Source organism: Hyperolius riggenbachi, chromosome 5, assembly GCF_040937935.1.
Source record: "Hyperolius riggenbachi isolate aHypRig1 chromosome 5, aHypRig1.pri, whole genome shotgun sequence".
Classification (NCBI taxonomy): Eukaryota; Metazoa; Chordata; class Amphibia; order Anura; family Hyperoliidae; genus Hyperolius; species Hyperolius riggenbachi.
The window spans coordinates 228,678,049-228,703,762 of record NC_090650.1 but is presented as its reverse complement, the minus strand read 5'-3'; the positions used below and the strand labels follow the sequence as shown (position 1 = coordinate 228,703,762).

At 47.9% G+C, this 25,714-nt stretch overlaps 1 long non-coding RNA gene across 2 annotated transcripts; it reads left to right on the top strand.

Annotated features, from left to right (window-relative positions):
• Window positions 1-1,848: 1,848 nt before the first annotated feature.
• On the top strand, window positions 1,849-25,506 carry LOC137517587 (uncharacterized). 2 transcript variants are annotated; one of them, XR_011020581.1, is made up of 3 exons: window positions 1,849-1,983; window positions 16,570-16,630; window positions 25,391-25,506. It is a non-coding gene; the product is annotated as an uncharacterized lncRNA (long non-coding RNA). The 2 variants fall into 2 exon arrangements; XR_011020580.1 differs by lacking the exon at window positions 1,849-1,983 and adding an exon at window positions 7,881-7,963.
• Window positions 25,507-25,714: the final 208 nt, after the last annotated feature.

The window sequence follows — 25,714 nt, the reverse complement described above, 5'->3', positions numbered from 1 at the left end:
CTGCACCTGCTCCGCTGTCAATCAAGCTCACTTGGTCTGGAGCGTTGTGCGCAGGCACAGAACTACCGTGCAGAACGCTCCAGACCACGTGAGCAACGCTCGTGCAGTACAGGCCAAACCTGCCGAAGTCACCATCTGAGACGGAGGAGATCCTGGGACACCGGAGCTGCGACAAGGGACATTTAAGCTGTCAGAGGCTGGAGGAAGACCCGGTTAAGTAGATCTCATTTTTTGTGACCTCGGATGCTTCTTTTAAAAAGAGATTGTAAGTGCAATTCTGAATTAAACTTTGTTTTCAATCCACATATTGCACAATGAGCTTATGCATAATGAGTAGTAACGATTAGCCTAGTGTATGAGATATGACAGCTAAAGGGTAATGAGAAGGATGAGAAGTGACAGTATATAATGAAATAGACAGTACAGGATGTGACATTTAAGCCCCCTCTACACCATTAGATTTTCTGTACGATTTGACTTCCGATGGCATGATCTTCTTCGATGGTATGATGGAAGACTCGATCAAACAAATTCCTCCACGCTTTGCGGGTTTTTTCCATCAATTTTGATCGGTTTATCGACTTTATCGGTTAATTTGCAGCTGCCGTATTCGATAAGCAGATAAAATCTAACCTGTCCGATTCCCTCTTGCATGAGAGTTCGGTCAAATCGGCCAAATCAACAAAGAAACATTAAATTCTGCAGTTTACCATATTCTATTGCATTTTTTCGATTTCAATGGATTTATCGATCACAAGCAGGACCGAACACTCATATTGCATGGTGTAGAGGGGCCTTTAGCCAATGACGAGCCTGACTGCTGACCAGCAAAGAGTAATGAAAGCAGTAGGGTTGATCAGTAAAATGTAAATATTTCCAAGTTCATGCAGGATTATCTACATTTGTATGAAAATGTATGCAGCTTGAAAAACGACCAATCAGTTTAAACCGTAGTGAAAGTAGATTTTCGATTTTCAAGCTGCATAAATTTGCATACAAATTTACAAAATCCTGCAAAAACGTGGAAATATTTGCATCTCATTGATCATCCCTAGACAGCAGATGATAAGAGTGAAAGATAGAGGGTGATGAGAAAGGAAAGCAGATGATGAGAGTGACAGATGTAAGGAGCAGAGGATGAGGACATACACATCTAGCACGTGACAAGTTGTGACTACTAGCATAAGATAAGCAGGCTTACATCATCCCTGTAGGCAGTGAATGGACCATCAGGAACTCCCTCCTGGTCAGTGGCATAGCAGCTCAGTCGGATTCTCCTCCCTCCTATCACCGACGCTCATAATGAGGGCAGGACTCCGACAGTGGCAGCATCTGCGGTTCCTTCCGTCACTCGGATCCGCTCTCTCTTCACTAGCGCCAGACGTGGCTCCTCCCTCACCAGCTGTCTGCAAGCCTTGTCCTATAGCGTGTAGATAGGCCTAGTGATGCTGCCAAGCGATGCGGGGCTCCTATCTGCTCTTCACTAGCGACATCAGCGCCTCCTCACTCTTCAAATGTCTGCCGCTGTTTCATGCCGCAGCCTCGTCCCACGTGTGTAAATAGGCCTGTGTTGCCACGCGATGTGCGGCTCCGCCCCCTCTTCCTGTCGCCCGCTGCATAGCATGTGAATTGCCTCGTGTATTTTAGGAGGGGTGATAGCAGAGATACAGTTGTTTCCTCGCTGGTCGGTGAAATGGTCGGCGGAGCCACGAGACGAGGGCGGAGTTACCGGAAGAGGGGCGGAGCTTCAGTCATAGTCTGTAGTCACGTGAAGCGAAGCGCGGATCTTAGCTCTCCTGGCTTCACGAGGGGGATGTCTTAGTGATTTCAGCACTGGGTGGGTGTTTCTTATTTTTACTACACGGCTCCTCCCTCTCCAGCTTTCTCCCATTGCAGCCTCCTCCTATGCGTGTCCTCCTCACTAATGCCACACTCGGATCCTCCCTCTCTTCTCTGGCGCCAGAGCGGCTCCTCCCTCTCCAGGTGTGTGCCGCTGCAGCCTTGCTTGGCTCTAGCATGTAGATAGGCTTCTGCTGCCAAGCAATGCACGACTCCGCCTTCTCTTCTCCTCAGCTCCTCCCTCTTCAAATGTCCGCCGATGTCTGATGCCGCAGCCTCGCCCCCTGTGTTTATATAGGCTTGTGTTGCCACGCGATGCACGGCTCCGCCTTCTCTTCTACTCAGCTCCTCCCTCTTCAAATGTCCAAGGCTGTCTGATGCCACAGCCTCGCCCCCTGTGTTTATATAGGCTTGTTTTGCCACGCGATGCGCGACTCCGCCTTCTCTTCTCAGCTCCTCCCTCTTCAAATGTCCACCGCTGTCTGATGCCACAGCCTCGCCCCCTGTGTTTATATAGGCTTGTTTTGCCACGCGATGCGCGACTCCGCCTTCTCTTCTCAGCTCCTCCCTCTTCAAATGTCCACCGCTGTCTGATGCCACAGCCTCGCCCCCTGTGTTTATATAGGCTTGTGTTGCCACGCGATGCACGGCTCCGCCCCCTCTTCCTGTGTCACCCGCTGCATAGCGCGTCATTTGGGACTTGTGTATTGCGGGGCCTCTGTTGTCACGGATCTCAGTGCTCCTTCCTCACACTGGCTGCACAAGGGGGGCGCTGGGTGTTTCAGCAGGTGATAGCAGGGACAGAGGGTTTTTTTTTACCGCTGGTCGCCGAAAAGGGGCGGAGCATTGCGTGTCGTAAGGGGCTTCCTCCGTCTGCGAGAAGCCCCGCCTCCTGTCCGCTTAAGCTCCGCCTCCCATCAGTAGGCGGCGCTGACGCTAGATAGGATACTTAGTGGAGGGACTGTCCTGACAGGGAAACCAGGCAGAAGTTCCAGAGAAGCTCAAGTGTTAGGAAGAATGGGTGGTTAGCTGTGTGAGAGCAGGTAAGATCCCTTGCATGTGTCCCTGACAGCAGACCCCAGTGTCCTCTCCCACCGACTAACAGGTACTTCCCGCTCTGATAAAAGGGAGATCTATTACTGTCACATATTGTAGAGTTGTTCTACAGTATAGATATCACATTGAATTCTATAAAAAATCTATAAAACTGCAGTACCGACTAGCATGCGTGGTCCCAGACAGGATGCCAATACGCTGCCTGGTGCCCAGTGAAAACCTGGAGGGGGGGTCTGTCAATCGGCCTCTAATCTACTGCTGTGCACTCAGTCCTCCCCCTTCCTAGCAAGATCTGTCTGTCTGAAACAATCTATGTTTGATCGATTTGGTCTGGAAATCAACCGAAATTACGATTGAGCGGTCATCTTGGGGCGTCAATCTGAAAGTGATCAAATCTGGGGAAAATCAATTTATTTTTGGCAGATTCAATCGATCTTCTGGGAATATACTCCGTGACAATGTTCCATCAATTGATACTTTCACAAGTTGGTCATAATTGAACGAAAGTCGAACAATCAGACAGGGTGGAACATCCATGTCAATTTGGGGCAGGGCAGGAGCGGTGGTAGATCAGCAGACTTAACTGAAAAGCGATGTGCAGTGTGTGGTAGGAATTAATTCAACTGTTCCAGAGAGGAATCTATCGTTTTTGCCACAGTGAGTGGCAATCTATAAGTGTATGGCCAGCTTAACTCTCCCAATGCCCCCGATGCCCTACATCAGCCTCTGCTCTCCTTTCCTAACCCTCGGTAAGCCCCATTCACCACACCCACTCTCCAGCACTCACAGTAATGGGGAGTAGCTCTTCTGTGAAAACCTGTGTTATGCTACGTACACACATGCGACAACGATCGTTTGTTGTCAACGACGAACGAACTTTTAATTGACGAAAGAATGACCTAAGTAAAGTTAGTTGTAAAAGGTGTGTAACGATCACATCGTTAGAACGAGCGTTACACAACGTAAAAGCACCTATTGCGCCTGCGCATAAAAATGAAAAGTTCCATGTAGAAATAGTGAAATGCGCATGTCAAGCCTAGTACGAACGATCTTTTCCAACGATGTACTACTTTTGCAAACGATCGTCGTTGGGAAAAATCCGCCAAGCTAGATCGTTCGTTTTGAACGATCTAGCTCGTCCGTCGTTCGACTTCATGGTCGTTGGCTGCTTTTTTTTCAAACGATCGTCGTTTGAAATGATCGGGGAACGATCGTTTCAAACGACTATAGTCGCATGTGTGCACGCACCTTTAGGCCTGAAACCCTATCGCTAATTGCAATGGCTAGCGTTTTTAAAGGGAACCTAAACTGAGAGGGATATGGATGTTTCCTTTTAAACAATACCAGTTGCTTGTCAGTCCTGCTGATCTCTTTAGCTGCAGTAGTGACTGAATCACACACCTGAAACAAGCATGCAGCTAATCCAGTGTGACTTCAGTCAGAGCACCTGATCTGTATGCTTGTTGAGGGGCTGTGGCTAAAAGTATTAGAGGCACAGGATCAGCAGGAGAGTCAGGAAACTGGTATTATTTTAAAAGGAAAAATCCATATCCTTCTCAGTTTAGGCCCCGTTTATACTTAATCATTTTGTACGTATTTTTTTTTCTCCACAGCAGTGCATTGTGAAAAAGATTTCAGTTAAAGGGGCACTATGGCGAAAAATTGTAAAATTTAAAATATGTGCAAACATAGACAAATAAGTAAGTTTTTTTCCAGAGTAAAATGAGCTATAAATTACTTTTCTCCTATGTTGCTGTCACTTACAGTAGGTAGTAGAGATCTGACAGGTTTTGGACTAGTCCATCGCTTCATAGGGGATTCTCAGCAAGGCTTTTATTCTTTATAAAGATATTCCCAGGATTTAAACAGTGATTCTGACCAGCTTCCCTGCTCGCTACACAGTTTTTGGCTGTTGGACCGAGCAACTGCCATTCACTAAGTGCCTTTGAAAATAAATAAATCTTTGAGAATCCCTCATGAAGAGATGGACTAGTCCAAAACCTGTCGCTTTTGTCAGAGTTCTACTACCTGCTGTAAGTGACAGCAACATAGGAGAAAAGTAATTTTTGGCTCATTTTACTCTGGAAAAAACGTACTTCTTACATAATTTTTCACCATAGCAGCCCTTTAAATAGACTCTGAAGTCTCATAAAATTCACCTTTTTATTTTAAAAATATTTTACATCACTGCCCTAACTAAAACGCTGCATCAACGCGGCTGAACACTAACTAAATCTCCCCAAACTCCCCGGGGTACATTGCGGGGAGCGCTTCCATGAGAGGCAGGGCTCTTGGCTGTAGCTCTGCCTCTCCATGCGTCTATCAGCGCGGATCGCCGCCTCCGCCCGCCCCTCTCAGTCTTTTTTCACTGGGAGTGGGAGAGGTGGAGATACGCACGGATTGTACGAGCATGGAGGCAGACCTGCGGCTGAAAGCAACAAACGTCCTTGCGCTCCTCTCTGGAGGCTGCAGTCACACATACACAGATGGAAGTCTTCTTAGCTGTTTAGGCTGGTACACTATGCTGCTCCAGACAGTAGGGCAAGACAGGTATCTATAGAACAAAATGGAGCGCACTATAGTGCATTACCTATGAAGTTTTTATTCGAAATACAAATATTATACTCACAAGAGTTGAATATCAAAGCGCTTCTCAGCGGTAAAGCCAACAGCTTATACTCTCAGGCAGGGCGGCAGCAGCACGCTGTGGCCAGCAGCGCGAGTTCTGGTGGATGGGAAAAGCCGTCTCACTGGGAGTAGGCGTGGCTGAGGTTCAATAGGCGTGCAGCGTCATCACGCGTTTCAGCGCTCTGCGCCTTCGTCAGATGACGCATGCACGCATTACAGTGAGTTTATAGGCGGATCACCGCTTGTTGTCATGGCAATCATGGCAAGTTTGTGTGTTCAGCCGCAGGGATGTGGCGTTTTAGTTAGGGCGGGGATGTAAAAGAGATGTTAAAATAAAAAGGGGAATTTTATGAGACTTCAGAGTCTCTTTAAAGGACCACTACCGGGAAACACTTAGTTTTTAATCACCCCCATAGTAGTTACATCAATGATACAGAAGCTTCAGTGTGTAATTATTTTCATGATCTTCCATGTACCTTTAAATATCCTCATATCACTATGTCCTGTAGCGTCAGCCCAGGCACTAAACGCTGACAGACTTCTGCAAGTAGAAATACAGCATAGGGGAAGCCTAGGCAGGTAAACTAACCGTCGGTTTAATCCCCCCCCCATCAGCGTTTAGACATCACTCCTCCCCATATACGCAAATGAGCAGCGGTGATTACACTGAGAGGGAGAGCGACTCATTGCCCAGCCATCACAGCAGAAGCAGGACAGCGGCGGTCGCATTCTGCACAGCCGTATATGGGGGAGCGCTGTCTCCTCAAATGCCGGCAGGGCAGAGAGTGCGGGGGGTCCTTTTGAAGTAACCGTGCTGGATGGACAGAGGTGACAGCGCAAGTTTTCACAGGGTTGGTTTGTGGAGAGCAGGGCGAACGCAAGGAAGGAGGGTTTGGGATTAAACCGACAGTTTACCTGCCTAGGCTTCCCCTATGCTGTATATCTACTTGCAGAAGTCCGTCAGCGTTTAGTGCCTGAGCTGACGCTACAGGACATAGTGATATGAGGGTATTTAAAGGTACATGCAAGATAATGAAAATAATTACACACTGAAGCTTCTGTCTCATTGATGTAACTACTATGGGGGTGATTAAAAACTAAGTGTTTCGTGGTAGTGGTCCTTTAAAATGCATATAGTGGGAACTGTGCCATAGGAAAACATGGACATTACTTTGAAAATCAGTTATCCTTTCAGCTATAACTGAAAACAACTGATTTAGGCCCAGTTCACATTAGCGTTTTTTTCCGGAACGTAAACTGTGCAAACGGAACGGATGTGAATGAATCCAATGTTAACCTATGGATCCATTCACATGCGTCCGTTGGTACGAATACGTTCCAGTCCCTGGACCTAAAAATTGCTGCAGGCCCGTTCTGTTTAGCGGAATAGATCCGGACAAAAATGCAGCAGCATTGGGGGCAATGGGAAATGGAACGTTTCTTCACACTAGTGAAGAAACGGACTGTTCCACGGGGGATGGGGGCATAGGCCACCGCAAATCTAGCGACGGAAGGGTGAGGGGAGGGTGCAGCAGCCGGCGAGTGGGCTCAGGAGGATTTATACATACCTTATCTTCATAGGCAGCCGGCGGTAGAGGCTTCTGTCTTCTTCCGCGTCATGTGACTAGTCACATGACGTACGGTGTAGTCACAGCGGAAGAAGAGGAAGCCGGCTGCCTATTAAGATAAAGTATGTATTGGCGAGTGAAAATGGATCTGATCAATCATTGATCAGATCCATTTTCACTAATGTAAACAGGGCCATGGACGAGCCATCCACTCACCGGATCCATTAGGCTCAAAAACACAATGTGAACCGGGCCTAAGGCCTCATTTCTACGGACTGTTCATAGGCAGTGAAATGCCTCTCAAACTCTCACAACTTTTCACTGCTGCCTGGTAACTGCTCAATGCTGCCTGGTAACTGCTTGCTGGGCATACAGCTCAACAGTCTGTGGGAAAGAGGCCTAAGTGTAAACGGGGCCTCAGGTTCCCTTTAATGCTGCAGAATTGGGATGAGGTCTCAGGGTTAATTACTTATCTGATCCACTGTAATTCGGACACAGGTGACACTCCACCCCCTCCTCAGAATGCTGTCGTGGTCTTGTTTCCAAAGTCTGCTAAAGATCTTCAAATACCTCCACCTGCTTTACTGCGACCCACCTCCAGCTCAGCAGCCACCAACAAGGCCACGGCTGCTGAGCTGGAGGCAGGCCGTGGCAACATATATGGGGTGGCCAGAAGAACATCAGAAGAAATTTGGAAACAAACTGCCAGGACCGCATTTCTGAGAGATGCAGTTGATAGGCAGTGAAATGCCTCTCAAACTCTCACAGTTGCTTGCTGCTGCCTGGTCACTGCTTGCTGAGCCCACAGTTCAACTGCTTGTTTAAAAGAGGCCTAAGGGAGGGACCCATAGGAATGAATTTTGGAGCAACAGGTAAGTAATTAAACCTGAGAAACACCCCCATAAATAAACTACAATTGCCCTGAGTTGATGCCAGGTTATCAAATATTGCTCAGCTGGGAATCAATTAGTACATTTTCAAGCTGCATAAATTAGCATGCACATTCCTGCATCAACTTGGAACCATTTGCATCTTATTACAATCAATAATATTACGTTGGGGGGGGGGGGGGGGGCTGGAATTCTCACTAGCAAAGTACCCTTCTCCAAGGAGCTCATCACACTTCTGGCCCCAAGGAGTAGTGTTGGGCGAACATCTAGATGTTCGGGTTCAGGCCGAACAGGCCGAACATGGCCGCGATGTTCGGGTGTTCGACCCGAACTCCGAACATAATGGAAGTCAATGGGGACCCGAACTTTTGTGCTTTGTAAAGCCTCCTTACATGCTACATACCCAAAATTTACAGGGTATGTGCACCTTGGGAGTGGGTACAAGAGGAACATTTTTTTTAGCAAAAAGAGCTTATAGTTTTTGAGAAAATCGATTTTAAAGTTTCAAAGGGAAAACTGTCTTTTAAATGCGGGAAATGTCTGTTTTCTTTGCACAGGTAACATGCTTTTTGTCGGCATGCAGTCATAAATGTAATACATATAAGAGGTTCCAGGAAAAGGGACCGGTAACGCTAACCCAGCAGCAGCACACGTGATGGAACAGGAGGAGGGTGGCGCAGGAGGAGAAGGCCACGCTTTGAGACACAACAACCCAGGCCTTGCATGAGGACAAGAAGCGTGCGGATAGCAATTTGCATCTTGTCGCCATGCAGTCATAAATGTAATACAGATGAGAGGTTCAATAAACAGGGACCGGAAACGCTAACCCATCACAGATGTTCATTGTTCATGTTACTTGGTTGGGGTCCGGGAGTGTTGCGTAGTCGTTTCCAATCCAGGATTGATTCATTTTAATTTGAGTCAGACGGTCTGCATTTTCTGTGGAGAGGCGGATACGCCGCCGATCTGTGACGATGCCTCCGGCAGCACTGAAACAGCGTTCCGACATAACGCTGGCTGCCGGGCAAGCCAGCACCTCTATTGCGTACATTGCCAGTTTGTGCCAGGCGTCTAGCTTCGATACCCAATAGTTGAAGGGTGCAGATGGATTGTTCAACACAGCTACGCCATCTGACATGTAGTCCTTGACCATCTTCTCCAGGCGATCGGTGTTGGAGGTGGATCCGCACGCTTGCTGTTCTGTGTGCTGCTGCATGGGTGTCAGAAAATTTTTCCACTCCAAGGACACTGCCGATACCATTCCCTTTTGGGCACTAGCTGCGGCTTGTGTTGTTTGCTGCCCTCCTGGTCGTCCTGGGTTTGCGGAAGTCAGTCTGTCGGCGTACAACTGGCTAGAGGAGGGGGAGGATGTCAATCTCCTCTCTAAAGTCTCCACAAGGGCCTGCTGGTATTCTTCCATTTTGACCTGTCTGGCTCTTTCTTCAAGCAGTTTTGGAACATTGTGTTTGTACCGTGGATCCAGAAGGGTATAAACCCAGTAATTGGTGTTGTCCAGAATGCGCACAATGCGTGGGTCGCGTTCAATGCAGTCCTAGGCCGAAGAGGTCATAGCCTAGGGTCACAAAACCTGTTTATTTGGGCAATTTCAATGGTGGCGAGTCTGACGTACAAAAATCGCAGCAATGGCCGTTAGCAACGTCTGAATCTCACGAAATGTCTCATGCAGGTAGAAGACATATTGTTAGACTTGGGCTCCAAAGATGGGTTCCCTACATCTCTGCAAATTAGAGTTACAGGGCTCCAAATTTGGTAAAATCACCCATAGGCTTTCATTGGGCCTCCTATTTACAGTTCCAAAATCTCACATCTTTTCAAAGGGCAATTACTCAGCAGTGGCAAATTTTCTAGCATTGTAGGGACCCTTAGGGGGAACATGACTGGTGAGTTTCGGGCCCCTAGGCCAAAGAGGTCATAGCCTAGGGTCACAAAAACCTGTTTATTTGGGCTATTTCAATGGTAGTGATGGTGACGTACATAAATCGCAGCAATGGCCGTTAGCAAAGTCTGAATCTCACGAAATGTCTCATGCAGGTAGAAGACATATTGTTAGACTTGGATTCCAAAGATGGGGTCCCTACATCTCTGCAAACCAGAGTTACAGGGGTCCAAAATTGGTAAAATCCCCCATAGGATTTCATTGCCTCCCTATTTCACTTTCCAAAATCTCACATCTTTTCAAAGGGCAATGGCTCAGCAGTACCAAATTTTCTAGCATTGTAGGGACCCTTAGGGGGAACATGACTGGTGAGTTTCGGGCCCCTAGGCCGAAGAGGTCATAGCCTAGGGTCACAAAAACCTGTTTATTTGGGCTATTTCAATGGTAGTGATGGTGGCGTACATAAATCGCAGCAATGGCCGTTAGCAACGTCTGAATCTCACGAAATGTCTCATGCAGGTAGAAGACATATTGTTAGACTTGGATTCCAAAGATGGGGTCCCTACATCTCTGCAAACCAGAGTTACAGGGGTCCAAAATTGGTAAAATCCCCCATAGGCTTTCATTGGGCCTCCTATTTACCGTTCCAAAATCTCACACCATTTCAAAGGGCAATGGCTCAGCAGTGGCAAAACTCACCAGTCATGATCCCCCTAAGGGTCCCTACAATGCTAGAAAATTTGGTACTGCTGAGCCATTGCCCTTTGAAAAGATGTGAGATTTTGGAAAGTGAAATAGGGAGGCAATGAAATCCTATGGGGGATTTTACCTATTTTGGACCCCTGTAACTCTGGTTTGCAGAGATGTAGGGACCCCATCTTTGGAATCCAAGACTAACAATATGTCTTCTACCTGCATGAGACATTTCGTGAGATTCAGACTTTGCTAACGGCCATTGCTGCGATTTATGTACGTCACCATCACTACCATTGAAATAGCCCAAATAAACAGGTTTTTGTGACCCTAGGCTATGACCTCTTTGGCCTAGGGGCCCGAAACTCACCAGTCATGTTCCCCCTAAGGGTCCCTACAATGCTAGAAAATTTGCCACTGCTGAGTAATTGCCCTTTGAAAAGATGTGAGATTTTGGAACTGTAAATAGGAGGCCCAATGAAATCCTATGGGTGATTTTACCAAATTTGGAGCCCTGTAACTCTGGTTTGCAGAGATGTAGGGAACCCATCTTTGGAGCCCAAGTCTAACAATATGTCTTCTACCTGCATGAGACATTTCGTGAGATTCAGACGTTGCTAACGGCCATTGCTGCGATTTATGTACGTCAGACTCGCCACCATTGAAATTGCCCAAATAAACAGGTTTTGTGACCCTAGGCTATGACCTCTTCGGCCTAGGACTGCATTGAACGCGACCCACGCATTGTGCGCATTCTGGACAACACCAATTACTGGGTTTATACCCTTCTGGATCCACGGTACAAACACAATGTTCCAAAACTGCTTGAAGAAAGAGCCAGACAGGTCAAAATGGAAGAATACCAGCAGGCCCTTGTGGAGACTTTAGAGAGGAGATTGACATCCTCCCCCTCCTCTAGCCAGTTGTACGCCGACAGACTGACTTCCGCAGACCCAGGACGACCAGGAGGGCAGCAAACAACACAAGCCACAGCTAGTGCCCAAAAGGGAATGGTATCGGCAGTGTCCTTGGAGTGGGAAAATTTTCTGACACCCATGCAGCAGCACACAAAACAGCAAGCGTGCAGATCCACCTCCAACACCGATCGCCTGGAGAAGATGGTCAAGGACTACATGTCAGATGGCGTAGCTGTGTTGAACAATCCATCTGCACCCTTCAACTATTGGGTATCAAAGCTAGACACCTGGCACAAACTGGCAATGTACGCAATAGAGGTGCTGGCTTGCCCGGCAGCCAGCGTTATGTCGGAACGCTGTTTCAGTGCTGCCGGAGGCATCGTCACAGATCGGCGGCGTATCCGCCTCTCCACAGAAAATGCAGACCGTCTGACTCAAATTAAAATGAATCAATCCTGGATTGGAAACGACTACGCAACACTCCCGGACCCCAACCAAGTAACATGAACAATGAACATCTGTGATGGGTTAGCGTTTCCGGTCCCTGTTTATTGAACCTCTCATCTGTATTACATTTATGACTGCATGGCGACAAAATGCAAATTGCTATCCGCACGCTTCTTGTCCTCATGCAAGGCCTGGGTTGTTGTGTCTCAAAGCGTGGCCTTCTCCTCCTGCGCCACCCTCCTCCTGTTCCATCACGTGTGCTGCTGCTGGGTTAGCGTTACCGGTCCCTTTTCCTGGAACCTCTTATATGTATTACATTTATGACTGCATGCCGACAAAAAGCATGTTACCTGTGCAAAGAAAACAGACATTTCCCGCATTTAAAAGACAGTTTTCCCTTTGAAACTTTAAAATCGATTTTCTCAAAAACTATAAGCTCTTTTTGCTAAATTTTTTTTCCTCTTGTACCCACTCCCAAGGTGCACATACCCTGTAAATTTGGGGTATGTAGCATATAAGGAGGCTTTACAAAGCACGAAAGTTCGGGTCCCCATTGACTTCCATTATGTTCGGAGTTCGGCCATGTTCGGCCCGAACCCGAACATCTAGATGTTCGCCCAACACTACACGTGACCCGTTCGGCCAATCACAGCGCTAGCCGAACGTTCGGGTAACGTTCGGCCATGCGCTCTTAGTTCGGCCATATAGCCGAACAGTTTGGCCGAACACCATCAGGTGTTCGGCCGAACCCGAACATCACCCGAACAGGGTGATGTTCTGCAGAACCCGAACAGTGGCGAACACTGTTCGCCCAACACTACCAAGGAGGAGGTAGAGTAATAATATGGTGGAATGTGGAAGCTGCACATCTAGGGCTCAACATTAATCTATTGGCTGAAGCAATGGGAAGTCTCAACAAAAAAGTCCTGTTTATTTTCAGAGCCAGGATAGCAGTACCACTATCTAGTTCCAGCAGTCTTAGCACTCAAAAGAGCAAATTCAGGGGCTGAAAAGGTCATCTTTTTTTTTTTTTTTCAGTCACAATAATGTATTAGAAAGGGAATTTCTCAGACTCCTGTTTTTTGTTTCAAACATTATTAGTCCAATATAGCATATTATTTATTTTCACAGGCAAGGGTATTAAATCACTGCACCGCATAATGGAATGAAACACCCATTGAATAGCAGAGCACAATAGGGTTGACTCATTACTATGTGCAGCGCAAGCTTAATCATACACCACCGCGAGCTAAATACAGAGCGGCACGCTATGCATAACAGTGCTGCGTGCAGTGCGATCCTAAAATATGCACGCTCGCTTTAATGTACAGAATGGCCGCTCCTAGCGCAAGATCTGAGGTTGCTTTAAAGGACAACTGTAATGAGATAAAGGCTGCCATATTATTTCCTTTTAAATAATACCTGTTGCCTGGCAGCCCTGCTGGTCTGTTTGCCTGCAGTAGTGTCTGAATCACACCAGAAACAAGCATGCAGCTAATCTTGTCAGATCTGACAATAATATCAGAAACACATGATATGCTTGTTCCAGGTCTATGGCTAAAAAGTATTTAACACACCTTGATTGGACCAAAACGCAGCCTGTCACGCAGCTCATACAACTTAGCAGCTTTCTGTAAGCCTGCCTGATCTGCCTAAGGCTTCTTTTTTTTACGGACTGCTGAGCTGTGTGCTCAGCAAGCTGTTACCAGGCAGCAGTGAGCGGTTACCAGGCAGCAACAAGCAGTTACCAGGCAGCAGCAGGCAGTTGTGAGAGTTTGAGGGCTCGTTTCCACTATCACGAATCCGCATGCGTCCAACGCATGCGGATTCGCACATGGTATGCAAGTGAATGGGCCTGTTTCCACTGTTGCGTTAGTCATGTGCTTTTTTTTGAGCGGTGAAAAAACGCACAAAAGAGCCAACGAATTCGCCTGAGAGTGGAATGCATGCGAATCGCATGCAATGTATTTAATAGGGAAATCACATGCGTTTTCCCCATGCGTTTTTTGCCGCGAATTCGCATAGGTATCGATGTAAATTCACACAGGCAGTGACATGGTTAAAATCGCATATAGCCTCAGCTATGAGAATTCGCATGCGAATTCGCGGCAAAAACCGCATGGGGAATCGCATCCGCATGCGATTTCATCAGCGGTGGAATCCAGGCGATTCCGCACCGCAATAGTGAAAACGAGCCCTGAGAGGCATCCTGGGCCTCCATAACACCTGAGCAGTGCCACAGGCTGATTGCCTCCATGCCATGCCGCATTGAAGCAGTCATTTCTGCAAAAGGATTCCCGACCAAGTATTGAGTGCATAACTGAACATAATTATTTGAAGGTTGACTTTTTTTGTTTTAAAAACACTTTTCTTTTATTGGTTGGATGAAATGTGCTAATTTTTTGAGATAGGAAATTTGGGTTTTCATGAGCTGCATGCTAAAATCATCAATATTAAAACAATAAAAGGCTTGAACTACTTCAGTTGTGTGTATTTGAATCTAAAATATATGAAAGTCTAATGTTTATCAGTACATTACAGAAAATAATGAACTTTATCACAATATGCAAATTTTTTGAGAAGATCCTGTACATGGGAAGTTCAAGACACTATACAGTCATGACATCCAGCAATACAAGTAAAAATACATACATACTGTATATACTCGTGTATAAACTGACCTGTGTATAAGCCGAGGTACCCACCGTTCTTTCAAAAACCAGGAAAAAGTTATTGACTCACCTATAAGCCCCCTTCCCACTATAGCCCCTCCATTATATAAATAGCAAGGTGTGCATTTAGTAGGAAGCATCACCCCTACTCAGTATAAATAGCCAGATGTGCCCCCTGTATTGGCCCCCATAGCCAGATGTGCCCCCTATAACTAGAATCCCCCTCCTTTAGCCAGCTCTGCCCCCTGTATTAGGCATCTCCATCATAGCCAAATGTGCCCCGTATAATAGGAATCCCCGTCCTTAGTCAGCTCTGCCCCCTGTATTAGGCATCTCCACCATAGTCATATGTGCTCACTATATTAGGCACCCCCCTCCTTAGCCAGATGTGCCCCCTGTATTAGACAGCCAGGTGCAGTAGATGTCCCCCCCCCCCCATGCTTGCAGAGTGGAGTTAAGCAAGTAGCATTGGCTGCCTGCATGGAGTAGTCTGTGCTCACCTGTTTTGTGCCCCCGTGTGAGCAGCCTGAGTGCAGGAACGGCACCCGCAGAATCAGATATGGCACACTTCTGAAGATGATCGGGCTGGCGGGTCCATCTTTCCCTGCACGTGGGTGGCCAGGGTGCATCAGGCATTGTATCAGAGGAGCGTAGAGGAGAGAGCACAGGACGAGTGCTCCACCATTCAAATAAGCGCGCCATTCGTCACCGCCATTAATGACCGTGCGTGCAGGAATGCCCCCAGCCACTTGAACAGGATTCGCAGCGTTGACGTCAGCGCTGGAGTTTCCCAATCAGCCTATGTGATGCTCACGCTGTCTAATCTATATGACGCCCACTAGTGGCATCTTGGAACACAGCGTGAGCCTCACACAGGCTAAATAGAAAACCCTGGCCCTGATGTCACTGCTGCAATTCTGTTCAAGTGGCCAGGGATATTCCTGCACGCACAGACATTAATGGCAGTGACGAATATGCACTGATTTGAATGGTGGAGCGCTCGTCCTGTGCTCTCTCCTCTACACTCCTCCAATACGATGCCTGATGCACCCTGGCCATCCACGTGCAGGAAAAGAGTAACATGCACTGTACAGTATATTACTTCATTGTTATTTTATGTTGCTGTCACTTAAATTAAGGTAGCACCTCGCAACACCATGCTGAGCCAGGAGCTTGGAGAATCACTTCCTAACTCCTCCATAGTCAGCTCCACCCCCGACCATTATGTCAATTTATTTTTATGTTTATTATTCATTTAATAGTTTAACAGCTTCCAGACCACGCTAGTTGAAATCTATTGCCTGTTTGGGAGCTCTTATCCCTGCCAGGGCATACATTTCAACTTCCCCACTGCACGCTACCACCAATCATACTGCTCTCCCGCCACTACAGCTCACTCATCCTGCTGTTGGTATGGCAGTAGAGCTTCATGAGTCGGTCAGGAGCAGATTTCATTCGCTCCTGACCCCGTGATCACTGTGAGCTCACATTGATCAAAGGCAGTGATCACAGAGTTAGGAGCCAATGAAATCAGCTCCTGACCAGCTCACAGAGCCCTGCCGTCATAGTGACAGCAGAGTAAGTGAGTATCAGTGATGGGAGAGTGTGAGTCTTTAAGGGGCTAGAGACCACTGGTACCGAAGTGGTTAATGACCCATATAAGTATTTGTTTATTCTTTGTGCACACCACACATTGTTGTCAGTCTAGCACACACCACACATTGGTGTGTGCTTCCTCTGGACATAGTGGCGTGTACACGCATATTATATTGGCCTCACACTTTGTGTCTTCTTGCGATCAAGTTTATTGATTTTATGCATACCACGATTGAAAAATATTTTTTACCATGAGCCTGTTTGTGAATCTTTCTGTTTAGACACTGTTACTTAACCAGATGTAGTATGCAAAGACCCCTGAAATGCGATGTTTCTAAGTTTTCTATTAAAAACTTGTTTCTACAGTGACTACAGCGATTTTGCCCCCACCCACTTACCTCATACAAGTCGTATGTCCTTTTTTGAGGTAAGAGAATTCCTTTAACTCTAAAGCCCCGTTCACACTTGCGTTTTGGCAAGTAAACGGACCGGATCCTGATCGGATCAGGACCTGATCCTGATCAGAACCGCACGGTTCCGATCCGGATCCGGTCCGTTTGTATCAGGCATGCATCAGGCTGCCATCCGGATCCGTGGGCAAAAAATAGTGAAATTTAAATAAAAAAATGTTGGGGTCAGGAGAAGGTGCACCTAGTGCACCTGTAGAATCAGGTTCCTCCGCTGTAGGCTTCACCTCCACCTCCGACATACTGCCAAACAGCTCCAGCACGTCTGTCACTGCTGCTCCACTCCAGACATGCTTGGCCCATGTGTCCCCATCCGAAATGGCCGCTTGGATACGCATAGGAAGTGGGGTAGAACGTCAGGTTTTTGTAGGCAGTGTGTTCTGTGCCTTCCGTTTCCCATTGGTTTCTGTGTTCCGGATGGTGCTGTCAGGCTCAGGTCCGGCTCCGGTCCGGGTGCGTGGGCGGAGATCCGGACCCAAAAAAATAGAGCATGTTGGAAAAGTGTCCGGAGTCCGGATCCGGTCCGGCTCCGTACTGTATGGAACGGACACGTGTGAACGTCCGCATAGCCTTTGCATTGCTATGCGGAACGTACGTTCCGTTTGTACAGTATACGATCCGGATCCGGCCCGGCGAATCCGGACAGGGAACGCTAATGTGAACCGGGCCTAATATAGCAGATTTTAAATGCTTTTGTTTTTTTATTTTCATTTTCCATTACTTGATAAATGACCCCCACCGCCACCCCACAAAATTGTTTTTAAAAAAGTCCCTGATTTAAGAACGCCTGACATACGAACGACCCGCCGTTATGAACGGCCCAATCCCGTCGCAATTACGTCATTTCCCCGTGAGGAAGTTTGAAGAAACGGCTTCAAACTTCCCCAGAATGCCTGCGCATGTCCCCGCAACAGTGTTGGACTCACCTTGGAACCGAGTCCAAAACTGTCTGTCCTCGGCTCTCCGCCTCTTGCTCCCTATAGCCGCGTACAGCACCGCTAGATGCAGCATCCATTTGCTTCCTGTATGTCATGTGACATACAGGTTTCTGTATGTCACATGACATACAGGAAGCAATGAGATGCTGCATCTAGCAGTGGTGTACACGGCTTAAGTGAGCAGGAGGCGGAGAGCGGAGGATAGACAGCGTTGGACTTGGGCTTGAAGGTGAGTCTATAGGGGACAGAGGCGCGGGGAGGGGAAAAAGCAGGGCACAGGGGGGAAAAAACAGAGGCAGAGAGCAGGTAAAGAGGCACAAGGGGGTACAACTTTAGGCACAAGGGGTACAAACAGAAGGGGTACAGAGGCACAAGGGGTACAAACAGAGGCACAAAGAGGTACAGAGGCACAAAAAGGCACATGGGTGTACAAACAGGGATACAGAGGCACAGAAGGGGTACAAAGGCTTAGGTGGTACAATCAGAGGCACAGAAGGGGTACAAACAGAGGCACAGAGGGGGTACAAACAGAGGAGGGGACATAGAGAGACACAGAGGGGGGTCAAACGAGCACATAGGGAGGACAAAGACACTGAAGGGGACAAATAGGCACAGAGGGAGACAGAGAGGCACAAAGGAGGACAATGGAGGCAAAGGGGACAGAGATAGCACAGCGTTCTGACTTGAGAACGGATTCAGGTTAAGAACGTACCTACAGTCCCTATCTTGTTCGTTAATCGAGGACTACCTGTACTGTGTTAAAAGGTACATTGCAAGAGTTTATAGTATTTAAAATTTATTGTAGCCCAGAAACACAAGATTATATCATATTCGCCCAGGTTTTATTGGAGTTTAAAGAGAACCCGAGGTGGGTTTGAAGAATATTATCTGCATACAGAGGCTGGATCTGCCTATACAGCCCAGCCTCTGTTGCTATCCCAAACCCCCCTAAGGTCCCCCTGCACTCTGCAATCCTTTATAAATCACAGCCACGCTGCTGACAAACAGCTTGTCAGAGCTGGCTGTGTTTATCTCTATAGTGTCAGTCTGCTGCTCTCCCGCCTCCTGCAGAACTCCAGTCCCCGCCTGCACCCCTTCCCTCCCTGCTGATTGGAGGGAAGGGACGGGGGCAGGGACCGGAGCTATGCAGGAGGCGGAGGAGCAGCTGAGACTGACACTACAGATGTAAACACAGCCTCACAGCATGGCTGTGATTTATGAGGGATTGCAGAGTGTGGGGGGACCTTAGTGGGGTTTGGGATAGCAACAGAGGCTGGGCTGAATAGGCAGATCCAGCCTCTGTATGCAGATAACATTCTTTAAACACACCTCGGGTTCTCTTTAAGAGTTTATTTGGCCTGACCTCTCTGAAATTTTGGTTTGATTGTAGCACTGTTCTACACGTAATACTCTTTCCAGCTTAACACCACTCAATTAGTTTGACTGATATGACAACTACAAATTCCTTTCCTAAAACCTTTTGAGATGGCACATTTATTCCCAGCTTCTGTTTTCAAAAAGAGGATTACCCTTGCAAAAAAGGCTAACACAAAACTAGAGATAAAACAGCAAATATTTTAGGAATGCATTAAAGTTTGTGCAATTGCTGAAAAATAAAATGGAGTGTACTCAGTTATTTAAATCCATGACTAGACTATTACTTACCTAAATCTGGAAAGAAAGACCGAAGAAGGTGAGTATGGGTTAAAGGACAACTGAAGAGAGAGGTATATGAAGGCTGTCATGTTTATTTCCTTTTAAGCAATACTAGTTGCCTGGCTGTCCTGCTGTTCATCTGCCTCCAATACTTTCAGCCATAGACCCTGAACAAGCATGCAGCAGATCAGGTGTTTCTGACATTATTGTCAGATCTGGCAGATTGGCTGCATGCTTGTTTCTGGTGTTATTCAGACACTTCTGTAGCCAAACAGACCATCAGGACTGCCAGGTAGAGATGTCGCAAACCTCAGATTTTCGGTTCGTGACTCTTCACGGAAGGTTCGGTTCGCGGAAAAGTTTGCGAACCGCAATAGACTTCAATGGGGATGCGAACTTTGAAAATAGAAAAAATTATGCTGGCCACAAAAGTGATGGAAAAGATGTTTCAAGGGGTCTAACACCTGGAGGGGGGCATGGCGGAGTGGGATATATGCCCAAAGTCCCGGGGAAAAATCTGGATTTGACGCAAAGCAGCGTTTTAAGGGCAGAAATCACATTGAATGCACATTGAATTAAATTGCAGGCCTAAAGTGCTTTCAAACATCTTGCATGGGTATACATCAATCAGGGAGTGTAATTAGAGTTCTGCTTCACACTGACACACCAAACTCACTGTGTAACGCACCGCAAACAGCTGTTTACGTAGTGACGGCCGTGCTGGACTGGTGCGTACAGTGGCCAGAGTGTAGGCCGTGGCGTTTTTCAAGCCCATATGGTCGCCGGGATGTGGTAGCTCAATGATAGAACAACAGTGACTGTCCAGCTGATCAAATTTGGTCTGACCACAATAAAGCAACAACCTTATCTTTTGTGTGCCACCCCCACCCGAGACACTCAAATAGCCGGCGGTCATTTCTTCATTGTTATACGCAAGCCCCTTCACCGCGGCAAGGTAATGATCACGAAGGGGGATGGGCACATGTACATGCCTTTTGTTTATTTGTTGCAGCCACCCGCAGTGCAGCCAGAAAAATTAGGCAGGCATGTACACGCACCAGAAAAATTAGTGTAGCGGCCGCTGCTAGCAGAGGCCTTAAAAGTTCAGGAATCCGCCTAGAGTCCTGGACCCTGTTGGTGGTGGCGGAGAAGGCAAGCGGCCTGCAGGCAGAGATGCTGTGTGTGGGGACTGACTTAGTCTTCGGTCGTGCAGTAGCCCTCTGTGATCCATTCCTCATTCATTTTGATAAAGGTCAGGTACTGAACACTGTCGTGGCTTAGGCGACTTCTCTTCTCAGTCACTATGCCTCCAGCTGCACTGAAGGTCCTTTCTGACAGGACGCTTGCAGCAGGGCAAGAGAGAAGTTGTATGGCAAATTGGGACAGCTCTGGCCACAGGTCAAGCCTGTGCAACCAGTAGTCCAAGGGTTCATCGTCGCTTTTCGCAGTGTCTACATCCACACTCAAGGCCAGGTAGTCGGCTACCTGCCGGTCCAGGCGTTGGTGGAGGGTGGATCCAGAAGGACTATGGCGAGGAGTTGGACTAAAGAATGTCCGCATGTCCAACATCACCCTGAGATCGCTGGAGCGTCCTGTCCTTGCCTGCGTGGACTTGGGAGGAGGAGGGTTACTGCCAGTGGTACCTTGATTGCGTTGTGCAGCCACATCACCCTTAAACGCATTGTAAAGCATCATCGACAGCTTGTTCTGCAACTGCTGCATCCTCTCCGCCTTCTGTTGAGTTGGTAACAGGTCCGCCACTTTGTGCCTGTACCGAGGGTCTAGTAGCGTGGCCACCCAGTACAGGTCATTCATCTTGAGTTTTTTGATACGGGGGTCCCTCAACAGGCTAGACAACATGAAAGAGGACACTGCACAAAGCTGGATGCAGACGTACTCTCCATCTCCTCTTGCTCTTCCTCAGTGACGGGACGCAACTCCTCTTCCTCCCCCCAGCCACAAACAATATCACGGGAACGTGGAGCAGCAGAAGCCCCCTGTGACGGCTGCCGCGGTTGTTCTTCTTCCGCCGCCTCTTCCTCCTCCACAGAAACACCTTCCTCATCACCATCATCAGAGTCTGACTCCTCTCCTTCCCCACACGACTCCTCTTCTTCCTCCTCCTTCTCCCCCCTCTGTGCTGCCACAGGTGTTGTGGAAACATCGGGTTCGGATGTAAATCGCTCCCACGACTCCTGCTGCCGTAACTGTTCTCGTTCACGCTCCTCCACAGCGGTATCCACAACTCTACGCACTTCACGGTCCAGGAAGTAGGCGTAGGGGATCAAGTCGCTGATGGTGCCCTCAGCGCGACTCACCAGTTTGGTCACCTCCTCAAAAGGCTCCATGACCCTGCATGCATTTCGCATCAGTGTCCAGTTGTTGGGCCACAACATCCCCATCCTCCCAGATTGTGTCCTTGTACTGTAATTATACAGGTACTGGGTGACGGCTTTCTCCTGGTCTAGCAGGCGAGAGAACATCAGCAGGGTGGAATTCCAGCGAGTCGGGCTATCGCAAATCAGGCGTCTCACCGGCAAGTTGTTTCTACGCTGAATGTCCGCAAAGTGTGCCATGACCTTGTAAGATCGCCTGAAATGCCCACACAACTTCCTGGCCTGCTTCAGGACGTCCTCTAAGCCTGGGTACTTGGACACAAATCTTTGCATGACCAGATTCAGCACATGTGCCATGCAGGATATGTGTCAGCTTTCCCAAATTCAACACAGAAATGAGATTGCTGCCGTTGTCACACACCACGTTGCCAATCTCAAGCTTGTGCGGGGTCAGCCATTGCTCCACCTGTTTGTTAAGAGCAGCCAGGAGAGCTGCTCTAGTGTGACTCTCCACTTTCAGGCAAGACATGTCTAACACTGCGTGACACCGTCGTACCTGGCATGCAGCATAGGCCCTGGGTTGCTGGGTCTGTGTAGCTGGAGAGGAGATCGCGGCACCAGCCAAGGAGGAGGAGGAGGATGACGACAGGGAAGAGGTGGTAGCAGGTGGAGAGGAGGTGGCTGGAGGCCTGCCTGCAAGCCGTGGAGGTGTGACAAGTCGGTCCGCTGCGCAGCCACGTACTCCCTGCTTGCTGCCATCGGTCACCAGGTTGACCCAATGGGCTGTGTATGTAATGTAGTGGCCCTGCCCGTGCTTGGCAGACCAGGCATCCGTGGTCAGGTGGACCCTTGACCCAACGCTCTTCGCAATAGATGACACCACTTGCCTCTCAACTGCACGGTACAGTTTGGGTATGACCTTTTGTGAAAAATTATAGCGGCCTAATATCTGCCTCTGCGGTGTACCAATGGCCACAAACTTACGGAAAGCCTCCGACTCCACCAGCTTGTATGGTAATAGCTGGCGAGCTAATAGTTCCGCCACGCCAGCTGTCAGACGCCGGGCAAGAGGGTGACTGGCAGACATTTGCTTCTTACGCTCAAATACTTCCTTCACGGACAGCTGGGTACTGCTGTGGGCAGAGGAGATAGAACCGCTGAAGGGAAGAGGCGGTGTGGAGGAGGGTGGCTGTGAAGGTGCAAGGGAGAAAGTGGATGAAGACGATGCACCTGAAATAGGAAGAGGAGAAGGAGGGTGGCTTGTCTTTTATGTGCTGCTTTTCCTCAGGTGTTCTTGCCATAGCTGTTTGTGCCTTCTCTCCAGGTGCCTTCGTAAGGCACTTGTCCCTTCGTGAGAGTTGGCCTTTCCACGGCTCAATTTTTGCTGGCAGAGAGAACATATGGCTTTGCTCTGATCTGACACACATGTTAAAAAATTTCTAAACCGCTGAGCCCCCCTGGGGTGATGGCGCTACGGTGGCATCAGCAGCTGACGTTGAAGGGCATGTTGGCTGGCTGTCCATAGCTGGCGATACATGGCGCCGGACACTGCCCCCAGCTGTTTCTGAGGACGAGCTCACTCTGCTTCTATCATGGAGTCGTCTCTTCCTACTCCTCTCTCACTCCCCCTCTGAACTGTCCCCCTGGTCATCTCCTTTACCGGGAACATACGTGGCATTCGTCATCATAATCCTCCTGCCCAGCTTCGCTTTCCTCAGACACCTCCTCAACTGCTCCTACTTCAGGTGGTTCATCATCCCCCTCCTCACACGTTACGTCCATACTATCGCCACCTAACTCAGACTATGAGGTGGTGTACCTGCGCCTTCTTCTTGTTGTTGCAGTAGTGGCTGGGAATCAGTGATTTCACCACCACCACCAAATAACTCCTGCGAAGTGTCAAATGCGTTAAATAGTCAAGCACGTCCTGATCTTGGGAAGTGATGGCACGTGCCTTCTTCTGAGCACTGTATTTTGGGCCAGGTCCGCACGAAATCACAGCAACACCACCTCGCACAGACCTGCCAGTGCCTGGTGGCCTTCCTCTGGGTCTGCCTCTACCTCTTCCTCTACCTGGTTTGTCCATTTTGTCCATCTTGGGGGGATGCTAGGTATATTCAGTGAGCTGGGTTCACTCAACACAACAGGTAGTTAGATGCAGTGAGCTGGGTTCACTGAACAGTAAAGGTAGTTAGATGCAGTGAGCTGGGTTCACTGAACAGTAAAGGTACTTAGATGCAGTGAGCTGGGTTCACTCAACACAACAGGTAGTTATATGCAGTGAGCTGGGTTCACTCAACACAACAGGTAATTATATGCAGTGAGGTTAGTTCACTGAATAGTAAAGGTACTTAGATGCAGTGAGGTGGGTTCACTGAACAGTAAAGGTACTTAGATGCAGTGAGGTGGGTTCACTCAACACAACAGGTAGTTAGATGCAGTGAGCTTGGTTCACTGAACAGTAAAGGTACTTAGATGCAGTGAGCTGGGTTCACTCAACACAACAGGTAATTATATGCAGTGAGGTGGGTTCACTGAATAGTAAAGGTACTTAGATGCAGTGAGGTGGGTTCACTGAACAGTAAAGGTACTTAGATGCAGTGAGGTGGGTTCACTCAACACAACAGGTAGTTAGATGCAGTGAGCTTGGTTCACTGAACAGTAAAGGTACTTAGATGCAGTGAGCTGGGTTCACTCAACACAACAGGTAGTTAGATGCAGTGAGGTGGGTTCACTCAACACAACAGCTATGTATATGCAGTGATGAGGTGGGTTAAGTAAACACAACAGGTACTGGGTATATGCAGTACTGGGTAGTACAATGTGCAGCTCCCTGTCACACACACAGGTAGTCACTGAATATGCTGGGCTGCTGGCAGTGGCACACACACTATCAATTAGCAAGGCTGTGCATGCAACAAAAGTGTCAGTTTGACACAGAAAAAAAAAATACAGGATGAGCTCTGAAAAGAGCTGTGGAGGGGTGCTATAAAAGCAATAATAATCAGCCAGGAGCAAGCTAAGCAGCCAAGAACCTAACTAATCTGTCCCTAGAAGAACAAGTCTGCAGCAGCTGTCCCTAGTCTGTCTCTAGCAGGCACACGAGTGAGGCTAATGGCCGCTGCAGCCTGCCTTATATAAGGGGGGGTGGGGCTCCAGGGCTTAGTGTAGCCTGAATGGCTACAATGTGTGTGCTGACTGTGATGCAGAGGGTCAAAGTTGACCCTCATAGTGCATTATGGGGCGAATCGAACTTCCGCAAAAGTTTGCTTGGTCCAGGCGAACGCGAACCCCCAAAGTTCGCCTGGAACCGTTCGCCGGCGAACCATTCGCTACATCTCTACTGCCAGGCAACTGTTATTGCTTAAAAGAAAATAAACATGGCAGCCTCCATTTACATCTCTCTTCAGTTGTCCTTTAAGGTTAGGGGTGGGTACTGTTTTAGGAAGGTTAGTGAACAGGGTTGGAGAAGGTGAATTTTCTTACTTTTGGTTCAACAGCAGTTTGCCCAAATTGGTTTAATTTTCAGGTTCGTTCAGGAGCCAAATTTGAATCCAATTGAAGTCATTGGGGAAATTGGCATAGGAAGATCCCCATGTATGCACAGATCACTGTGCAATAAATATAGGGATTAAAATCTTTATATGCACTTTACATTTTAGGTGACTTCGAGGACAACATGTCAATCTTTAAATTTACATCTTAACGTAGTCTCATAATCCCTCTAATACTATATTTTGACAGATTGAATCAAAATGAAGAATCATGGGCTTATCTCTCTCTTTGACAGAATATCTTGTCCTCTGGCATTGGAACTGATGTTGGGAGAAAGCCTGCTCTTCCTCCTCCTCCTGCATTACTATCTCCCTGTTGGTGCGTTCCAGCAGGAAAACAGTTGGTAGCATTGATGACTTATCTGTATAACCTCCACAATGTACTGCCAAAAAAGTTAGTATTGTTAATTTAGCCAGTGTTCATTGTTTTAAAATATTTGCTAAACTTTCTAATCCTATATGTGTCTTTGTATGGTTAACACACTAGTAGTTGTAAGTGTATATGATGGTACAACTGCAGAAGTGACTACAGCGATGTTGCCCCCACACACTTACATGGC